Here is an 11,668-nt window from a genome sequence, read left to right as displayed (position 1 = left end):
CTTCTGTAACACAAGCAAGAAGAGAAATGCAGATATTTTTCTTTTTCCACCATGCACTATATTAAAAAGCTGTTGAGTTATATTTGTGAATTTAATTGCACTTACTGTATATTAGCATTCATGAGTACAATTCCAATTATTCTAGCAGAAATGTTTTGTGATGTATTTAGCATTGCATCACTTGCTCACCAATGGATGCTCTGCAGTGAATGGGTGCCGTCAGAATGAGAGTCCAAACAGCTGATAAAAACATCACAATCCACACCAGTCCATCAGTCTTGAGATGACAAAATCTGCATGTTTGTAATCCATAATTAAGACTTTTTACATTTAAACTGTCGCTTCTGGTCAAAATACGAGTCCATAATAACGCTTCCTCCGGTGAAAAAGTCCTTCTCCTTTTGTCTCTCACGTCAAAATCCAGCCGCATATTTGTTTAGAGCTGTTTTGGCTTGTAAATGCTGCTTGATCTGTACAGATGTCTCTCCTGATTCAGACCAGAACACCTTTTCACTGGAGAAAGTGTTATGGACTCATATTTTAGTAAAAAAAAATCTTAATGCTGGATTTGTTTCAGCTTTTGTCTTCTCCAGATGTTAACTGATGGACTGGAGTGGTGTGGATTATTGAGATGTTTTTATCAGCTGTTTGGACTCTCATTCTGACGGCACCCATTCACTGCAGAGCATCCACTGGTGAGCAAGTGATGCGTAAGATATTTTCAGCAAATGTTCATTTTTGGGGAAACCCTTTCTTTATGATTATATTTATTTTCATAGTATATTGTCATAACAGCCCTGGTTTAATATTAACTGCTCAAGTCAGACAATAGTTTCAGAGCAGTTAACTTTTTTTAACAGATCACCACGGAGCATTTTCCCACTGCAGTATGCTGACACAGAACATAATATTTCCAAAAGAGACATTCAGCAGACTTTGGTCTAAAAGACCTCAGTTCCATGAAATTAACCACTAACGTGCCATGCCAACAAAAGAACAGCTCAACCTTTCACTTCATTGGCTGTAGTCAAAAAATGTCAGCATGCTGTTTTTACTAACAGTTGTTGTATGGGTGAAGAACATTTTCCATCTTTCTCAATCCATAAATATATATCACGTATAGCCAGTATTTACGTATAGGAAGAGGGAAAACAAATAAAGACATGCTCGTGTTCAATACCATGGCTTTATTGTTGGGCCAAAACCATTCTGACGAGTTCCATGACTGTATGTTACTGAATGCTGCTGCAACTGTAAACCTGTTTGCCAGAGTGCTGTGAAATGTATACAAATGAGACTTAAATTGACCGGTAATGTAACTAAACAGTACACTTCCCTAATCCCCGCATTCAGAAGACCAAATGTTGAGGAACAACTCAATTCAACTTATTTCGTAACAAACTTTTTATTTTATTTTTAAGCAGAACTACTATAAGAAAACTGGAAAAAAAAAGGATTTATGTCAACATTTTACTCAAAGCCTTTATATGTATAATGCATTATACAAGTATTTTCAATGCATTAATTATCCATGCATTATAAAAATGCAGTATTAATTACAACCACAGTTATCAGCAACAGTTATAAGTTGTTGATATCTATTCATTGTTACACCTTTAGAAAGCATATTGCATTAAAACACAAGACAAACAAACAATTTCATATGTAACAATGAATCTGTAAACATTATAAAGCATTTTGACTTTTGCTACAATTATGAAAATATAGAAATGCATTCAAATGTATATTATGAATCTTTTTTAACATTGGGCTACAAGCAAAGTGTTAATGGATTTATTTAAAATAATTTTCACAGAAATAATTACAAAGAAACAGTAACACACTAAATTAAACATGACTAATTGAAGTAGAAAGACTGAATTAGTCATAATTGTAATTAAGTAGTAAATCAATTATTTTTTTTTGTACATGTTTCTTTTTCATAACCAAGGTATGCTATATGTTTGGCTCTTCTCATATATGACCTCATGCATAACTACATTCAAAAAGCATAAATGAGCTGCTGCGGTGCCCAACATTCATTCTCATATATATATATATATATATAATCTTATTCTTTTTTTATTTTATTATTTAAATTGTTCTTTAAAATTGAAAAAAAAAATAATGCACTTTTATGCTTTTTTTTTTTTCTTGTTCATAAATGTTAGACCCTTCTCATACAGTATACCTGTAGTGATCCAGGCATTACATTATGTTTCATGTCTTAGGCAGGCCTTGGCTCATGCCGTTTCACCCAGAGTCAGATATCGAGCCAAAGAATGACAGGTACACTGCAGACAGACCTATTAGAAGCAATTTCGGGGATTCCCATAAATTACTTTCAAAATAGGCCGTTGATTTTTCCAGACCTTTTGCACATGTCTCCAGAAGAGTGGAGAAGGGGATGTTGGGGGGAACGTTCCTCCACCCCTGCATGCTAATTTAAAAAAAATTCCCTCCACCTGTTTGTGCTTGTTGGTGGAGGTTTGTGTCAGTAACCTGAATGTGCTAAGAATAAAAAAAGATGAAATAAAAACAAACCTAAATTACAAGCCTAGACATTGGCACATTTCAAATTGGTACTGAGCAGCCTTTAATTATGCTCTGTACATGTCTGTTCATCAATTCAGCCTCATAGCCACACCTTACGCCTGCTAATACCACATCTAATTTACCAAACGCATGTAAACATGGGCCAACTCTTGAGAAATTGCAAAGTACCGTCTAATTTTGCCCCTTAACAATAATAGTTGCTTAAACAAGATACATTCTAATCCTTAATTATAAGGTTTGTGCTGGATGTTTTTATGCGGATGAAAGAGAAACTTTGCAACTACATGTCAACTATCAGTCATTATAGTATTAGTAGACTGTCTGCTTAACATCTTCTAACACTTTATTTTGATGGGTCCACAACATACAACATACTGACTATGAGAAACTTTACAAGTATTTGTCAACTTACTCTATTAACCCTAAACCTACCCTAACGGTCTGCTCTGAGAGTTAGTAGACATGTAGTTACAAATTAATGAGAATTAGTTGACATGTAGTTACAAAGTTACTTGTAGTTAGTAGAATGTCTAAAGTGGACTGTCAAGATAAAGTGAAACCATATTTAGTGGTGGCATTTTATTCGTTGATTATATAATCACTGATAATCTGATAATCACTATAATTCTACAATCCTGTAATATCTCCACAGGTTGTGTTTAATGATAATTCATACTGAATTTTCCAATAAAAATTAAATGCATTCTTAAAATCAATTCTCACAGTAAAACAAATGCTCCAGTAATTTACTGGACTAAAATTGTAAGATATTAGAAGGTATTAGATAAAGCTATTAGAATCATAAGATACCAACAAACATATGCATTTTCTACTAAAATAATGACTAGATTTAGGGTTTGTGTACGGTGTTCAGGTTTAGGTTTGGCACCAAAGTTTTTGTACGATGCAGCTCATTTTATTTCGCTGTCTTGTATGAATTATTCTGAATATTAAGTACAAGAAAGTACTTGCCTTTAAGGATGTTATATCATCAGGAGCCAAAGACCCATATATATATCAGACTGAGTGCATGCATGTACGGTATATCGTGGGCTTTCTGTATGCATACATTGTTCTGTATTGTAAATACGCTGGTGAGTGTGGTCTTCATAAAGGAAGTGTTTATTTTTCTCACTTTCAGTCTGAGAATCAGAACCCATTGGTTGGTGTTTGAGGCCGACTGTGATGTGCTACATAAATATTTAATGTCCTGCTACTGTATGCTTCTGAACGTCTGAAAGTCTTCTCCTGAGCTACTGGTTTATTTTGTAATGTTTTCATGGAAATGTTTTGTAAAGCCCTGTTGAGTCATGCTTCATAAATCTGGTTCGCTGCACACACACACAAAAGGAAACTGAACCGCTTTTTGTTCAAGAAACAATTTTGACACAGTCTGGGAAGACATTGCACAGGAAGCGAAACCTCGGAAAGGATCGCCGGGCGATGGAGGGAGATGAGAAAGGGACAGCAAATCTTTCCACCAACTAATGGCTACCATTACGCTTGTTTAGATAATAATTGGGGTTTTGAACAAACTTTGGTAAAGCGCTGGAGAGGTGCGGAGCAGCGCCCCATTTCACGTCAATCAAAAAGGGAAATGTGAAACATCTGAGGAGTAAGATATTAATCATTTCACTATAAGCCTCTGACCTTCAGGAACCTTCCAGTGAATAATTGTCCGTGCTGCGCTCTCTGTTTACTAGACAACAGGGGAGGACAAAACTGAGAATGTGTACACTGCTCAAACGCCACAGGAAGTTGAACTGGAATGACAGGAAAGGGAACCACAGATTCAAAAACGGAAATTGAAACTGAAAACCAGAGAAGTCATCGAATAGATTTAGTTTTGACAAATTGTGGATATTGATTCCTTTTTGTCTTTACCTGATGCTTATTTTATCAATTTCAATAAAAGTTCAATAATACTATTAGTTAGTTTAAGGGTAATTGTCCTAAAATTTCCTAAAATTTAAATAAAATAATAAATACATATAATAATAATAATAATAATAAGAAGAATTATAATGTATTCTTAAAATCTACACTTACAGCACTTATATACAGTAAATGTCTAGAATTTTTATTCCATTTTAATTCTACTCAATTCTACTTCGAACTAAAATTGTGCATCCTGTTTGCTAAATTAATTCTAATCCAGGAACTAAATTTCAAAGACATTCTATACGATTCAAGTCACAACGTCACAGCCCTGGTATGAAAACATGACAGCTACTGTAAAGCACTGAATGCTGCCTGGAGTCACAACACCTGTAGAAAACAGGCCTGAGGTTTGCCAGCATTATTCTGCCTTGGCAAGCACATTCTCCTTAACTAAACAGTCTTTAACATGGCTAGATGCTGCACATTCATGCATACTATAGTAAATGCATAAAAGAAAGAAAGAATATGTTTGCAGCATTTTGAACTACTGAAACTTTGCGTCTGATTTAAGTGAACGCTTAACAGGCTTAATATTTTTCCCTTGACAAATGGTTAAAAGTTTCTGCAAATCCTGTGAAAATAAAAAAAAGAACAAATGTCTGGGTCTAGTAGGCACATTCAGACTTGCAGAAGGATAACAAGTCTGTGGTAGTGAAATCTGACCTGGCTGGACTGCAACCTGGACTCTACTCCCAACCACAAGCTACCTTCTTTCCATTTATTAGATTTACTGTAATCCTTTTTTTCTAATTTCTGCTAAAGTCTAAAAAAAAGTCATGCTTACCTGGGTTAACACCAATCTCTTTTAAATTAGAGACTCCAGGCACTGAATGTTGGGCAAAGCTATGCCTCATTTATGGCTTTTGGATGTAGTTATGCATAAGGTAATGTAAATGTTTACGATAAAACTTAAAAAAAAACCCAGATATTCTAAAATATTCAGGTTTCCAGCTCTTTACTTTGCCTCCCGGCTAGCAGCACAGGCCAATGCTTCACCTGATACCATCTAATGGCCTACCAGAATATTTTTGATTGATTGCATGTGCCATTTTTTATGAGGTATTAGTGCGTCTATGAAGCATAAAAAGATGGGGAATTTTGGCATGCTGGCAGATTTTCAATTCCACAATTTTGTAAAGATTATACACAGTAGATTCACCTCGTACTTTCCTCTTCCTCACACTCATGTATGATAAACCGAATATCCAAGCTAAATGTCTGATGATGGCTTTACCATCTTTCTTACAGTAACGTCACGCAGATACTTCTTTTGGAAAAAACAGACGAATATCAATGTCCCCTTTGAAGGGTTTTGTTATGGTAACCTCTCAATGCCGTAAGTCTTCCGCAACCACAGAGACACACTGAACCTAAATCAAAACCCAAAAAACTTTAAATGAACTCATGTTTTAAACATGCCTATTCGCCGTAGAGGTCCATTAAGAAAATTATTCAAGGAAAGGTCACTTCAGGCAAGCATTCGCTCACTCAAAATGATTTAGGATATAGTCTGTGATATTGCAATTGTGGAAGGTTTTTTTTCATGCAATAAATTCCAAAAGGATGTCTATATTTGGATAATTCCATTTAATTTCAATTTCCTAGTATTCCTAGGCTAAATACAACCCTGAAGAGCTCCCGACAGTTGGCTCCGGTTAAGCTGATGCTGTTTTTTGCTTGCTCAGGAACCCAGGATCGCGCCCAGAACAGCAAGTGTTTTTCCAGCACCCCACAGTGCAATGCATCCTCCCCAAACCCACATTAGGACGGGGGAAAAATACATCCTTGAAAACGAAAGACTGGCAAAATGTTGTTATAGGGCAAGGTTTCTGAGATTTTTTATGCCACCTATTTTAACATGTTTGCTCTTATACAGTACAAGTTACAGGCTAAAACACTAATAACTTTAAGGGATGCAATATATATGCTATATTGTAGGTACCATGTCAACGGAGCAATGCAGAGGGGCCAAAAAATGATATATAGTTGATACTTGGCATAGATATACTTGACTGTCATGAAAACAGTAATTTATTGGTGGTTGTGTTGTGTAAATATGTATTGCATCACTTAACTTAAAAGTCTGGCAACACTATTGTTCAAAAGTTTGGGGTTAGTAAGATTTTTTTAGAAGAACATTACAGTCTCTTCTGCTTCATTCAAGCCTTCAACAAGGCTTCATTTATTTGATCAAAAATACAGTAAAAACAGTAATATTGTGAAATATTATTACAATATAAAATAAGCTGTATTTTCAGCATCATTACTCCAGTCTTCAGTGTCACATGATCTTCAGAAATCATAATAATATACTGATTTACTGCTCAACAAACATTTCTGATTATTATCAATGTTAACACAGTTGTGCTGCACAATATTTTTGTGGAAACTGTCATACTTTTTCCCAGCATTGATCGATTGATAAAATTTAAAAATAAAAGTTTATTAGTAATTATTAAAATTTATTTGCAATATTTTTTTTTCTAACATTATTATTATTAATCGTTACTATCACTTTCCATCAATTTAACATGTCTTTGTGTAATAAAAGTGTTAATTTCTGTAAAAAAAAAAAAAAAAAAAAAAATGATTTTACTGTAAAATAGATCAGTTTTTTGACGGTTTTACTGGATTCTGGATTCTGATTGGCTTGCAGGTATGCAGTAAAACCGTTTAATTTACAGGTAGTTCCAAGTCAGTTTAATCACCTTTCCATATTAATGAGAGAGAGAGAGAGAGAGAGAGAGAGAGAGAGAGAGTCTATTAATCATTGTGATAAATTGGACATGTACAGTATATGTTTATTTTTCCCCTTTTTTATTAATCTGTATGTTTGTATAATATACTTATTGCTTTGGCAACATTGTGATATGTTACACAGTCATGCCAATAAAGCTCATTTGAATTGAATTGAATTGAATTGAATTGAATTGAATTGAATTGAATTGAATTGAATTGAATTGAATTGAATTGAGAGGGAGAGAGAGAGGTCGGAGATCGTAGATTGCGCTGCACACACACATAAACTTGTTGTCAACGCTTCCTCGCGATTTTTATTAATAAAATAAAAGATGGATACTATATCGCTACATTATATTCCCCAGCAACAAGGTGATAAAATTGCTGTTTTTGAAGTAGTTGTTTGTAGAGAGAGACACGTAGCAAGCAGGTAAGCTACACACAACTGTCTCTCTCTCTCCCTCTTGATCGATAATTAATTGAAATACATGATATAATTCATTCAAATAAATGTGGTCTTACCACACTATTTCATCTCTGTGTCTGATTTGAAGCAGGCAGAATGCTAGACTGACGAAAATTTGTACCCATTTGGTCAGATATTGCGCTGCAAAGAGCAATACTAGTTTTAACTTGTCTATAACTTGGCAAATGACCATGGAATAAGCTGGATAATCAACGGCTAGCCGTGCATTAAAGGATTTTAAATGCACTTCGTGGAGGCAACCACCCTCTGCTGTGCATCGGGCGGTTCTTTGCCTCCATGTCCTGCATTAAAATCCTTTAATGCACAGCTAGCCGTTGATTATCTCTTACGAATTCAACAGCCCAAAGTCAATTATTCCTTACATATATATATATATATATATATATATATATATATATATATATATATACAGACATATAACTGGCCACAAACTTTTTAACAGTATTGTGGATATTATTAAAATATCACAAGAGTATGTGACACAATAAATGGTCTGAAATTATTTACAAACATACTATACAACTATATATTACTATAACAGCTGGGGTTTTCTATGAAAAAATAGCTTGTATTAAACCCCTAAAAAAAAAAAACAAAGAACAAACAAAACACCAGGCAGAGAAAGATTCAACTCAATATTGACGCCACTGTATAGTGTTTTTACAAAATTCCAACTATGAAACTTATTCACTCATAGTCTCAGTCAAAAATGACCAATCCAGATTTTCTGCTTGACTGCAGCCTCCATGATGATCAGCTCGCAACACTTCATTAAAGTAAGCCGTCATAAGGAAGTGATCCAGCCATTCTCCAAAATAAAAAATAAAACCTTGGATTTCAGCGCAACTGACTCTGATGAGCATCAACACCAGTTAGCTTAACAGACGCTCTCCAAAACCTCAGGGGTGCCGTAGAGCTGTGGCAATATTTACACGTCAATCTTCACGAGGGGCGCGACTTTCCTCTTCACTCAAAACGGCCCAGTCTTGGCTAAACAACCGGGCCCAGTGTTTATGTTTACGCCCGTCTGTACCGTTGAGAACCAGCGGCATCCACACAGATACCGTTTTTTAGAAGTCACAGAAAATATTTTTGCAAGCTAAAGCGGCTGGAGAGGAAAACAAACAGCACACGTGATATTAGAGGACTTGTGAAGAGCGGTGCTAAGTGGGAGAAAGGGAGGAGAAGGACAGGGTGAAGGGTCAGAAGACTCTGGGGTCGAGGTCGGGAGTTTGAGAGCATAAATCAAAGCTGTCCGGCTAATGATGGCAGGAAGGGTTTGATCAGCCTGGATCGCATGTGACTAGCGTCTGGGGGAAGTCGTCACTCTCAATAACTGCACAATGGTCTTGAGGGCCGAACTGTCGTGGCCAGACACCTCTGGAGAAGAGACGTGGGTTCAGTTTTGTATGCACTCTTAAAAATAAAGGTGCTTCATGATGCCATAGAACAACCTTTTTTGTCTAAATGGTTCCATAAAGAACCTTTAACATCTGAATAAAAAAAATAAAAATAAAAAAAATAGTTCCTCTATGGCATCGCTGTGAAGAAACATGTGTGTTGACTGAGAAACAAGTGGTGTAGGATTTCTTTGAAACAATTTTCATTTAGATTTTGCAAGTAAATTTAAAAAGAAGTAGAAAGATCTTCATCAATTTTCACTCAGAAATGGTTAGCAAAATTAAAAACGTAATTACAGAGAAAAGTTAAGTGACACATTAAAAAAGCTTGAAAATGTTAAGTGAAAAAATTGAAATAGCATTTTCTTGTGAAATGTTCTCTAAAATCAGCATTTTCTTGTAAAGCATATAGTAATCATCTTTGTTTTATTTACAGCTTCAAAATATATTATGAAGCTGTAAATAAAAAAAAAAATCTTGAATATATATTTTTTTTTTCCATTTTTGTGCATTTTTGCTTTTGATACAATTGGAAAAATATGTATGTATTTTTTAAGTCGAAAAACAAATGAATATTTTCTTGTTAAACATACTCCACTAATCATTGTTTTAAAACATACTCCAAAAAACTTTGTTTTACTTATTTTTTTACAAAACATAAAACTAATTTTTTTTTACTATGTTCCCTTTAGACTTGATGAACTGTAGTCTCTGCATGCACAAAAACTTGATTGAATTTACCATGAATTCGGGGAAATATGCATTTGGCCTTTTGATGCGATTCGGAAAAATGTGTTTCCCATAAGTTTCGCTTGCTACAGCAAGAGCGATGCAATATTAACTCCTGTCCACTAACGGATTAGTGCAATCTAATATGTTAACGAGACACCTGGCATCACTGGCGACGATGAAACCGTCAGGCCTTCCCAAATATTTATCAGACCTGCGAGCAGAATAACAGACGGCGAGACGCATCTAACACGGATGAAATCTAAATGAGGAGCGAGTGTGCAATCATTTAGCGCCGCGAGTCTATGACCTACAGAACGTGGCCGGTCTTCTCGCTCTGTTCTGTCATCAAACTGCCGCTCACCGTTGAGCCCGGCAAGAAATGTGGCTCCAGCGAGGGCCATAAAGGCTATCAATTCTGTTTTGTTTTATTCTCTGCTGATCCACTTCAGTAAGGAAGACTCCCCTGTAGTGACATTGCTCCTGTGCGTTGCCAGGATCAACAATGGTTTCGACTGCGTCTATTGACCCTTTGATGGCCCCACCCCAGAGTACAATTTTGGTTTCTACACCCTCCAGCTCTTCTGCCAGGTCTGAAAGCAGCTCCATAGCTTTCTCTCCCCCCGTTTCTCTCACAGTTTCTGTCTGAGTAACTCAATACCTCCAGTTTTCCTTTATTTTCCAGAGATTAATTGTTTTGCCAGTGGTATTGCAAGTGCAATGAGTTGGCAAAATATTTTCGTTTCAGTCGCGGAACTTCCCTCCCGTTCTCGCTCTTACCTGTCGATGACACCAGCAAAATTTACAACAATTGGATCATCCGAGCGATGGAGAGCAGAGAAAATAAATTCCCGAATGGAAAACATACCTAGTAGTTTCAGAGGAAAGCACGGGCCGTGATGTCTGACATAAATCACGGCGTGTTTTCTCTTGTCAGAGGACTGTTTATAGTGCAGCCTTCCTTTACAAATTCAATGAGATCGAGAATCATTTGTCATATTCTGTGCACGGGATGAAAAGGAACTCCTGGAAGTCTGAAATTATAGGCCAATGGCATCAGGATGACGCATGGGAGACACCGGGAGGCTGGATGAGGGATGGAAGTGTGTCGGCGCCAAGAGACGGACAGTTCAGGCCGTAATGATGAAATTATTACCTCGAGATCAAACAGGAACGTGCATTCTTAATAAACCCCACTTGGAAAACCATTGGGAGTATTATGAACTCTTTCCCCGCCAGCGTTTTTTAAAAGCTGCTATAGCCAGCGGCAGCATTTTTGATCATTTTCACAAAACCTTCATGGCCCCCAGCAGTTTTAGGGAAAGTTACTTCATTCATTCATTCATTGCATGCATGCATAAATAAATAAATAGGTAACACTTTACAATAAGGTAGTAAACATAAACTAAGAATGAACAATACTTCTACAGCATTTATTAATCTTAGTTCATGTTAATTTCAGCATTTACTAATATGTGCATTGTGTTAATGCACTGTGAACTAACATGAATAAACAAGGAATTACTGTATTTGTATTAACTAACATTAACAAAGATAGTGTAATAAATGCATTGTTCATTGTTTGTTCATGTTAGTTAATACATTAACTAATGTTAACAAATGACACCCTATTGTAAAGTGTTACCAATAAATAAATAAAAGTAAAAAAGTAATGCATTGCAATATTGTGTTACTACCTAAAAAATAACTAATTGATTTAGTTTTTTATGGAAAGTAATGCGTTGTGTTATTTTTGAGTAACTTTTTCTCATCTGGGCTAGGTTTGCTTGTTTGTTTTTAATATAAAAGGGTTCTA

This window comes from Barbus barbus (assembly GCF_936440315.1).
Source record: "Barbus barbus genome assembly, chromosome: 32".
Classification (NCBI taxonomy): Eukaryota; Metazoa; Chordata; class Actinopteri; order Cypriniformes; family Cyprinidae; genus Barbus; species Barbus barbus.
The sequence above is the reverse complement of the archived record's forward strand: the minus strand, read 5'-3'. Positions refer to the sequence as shown.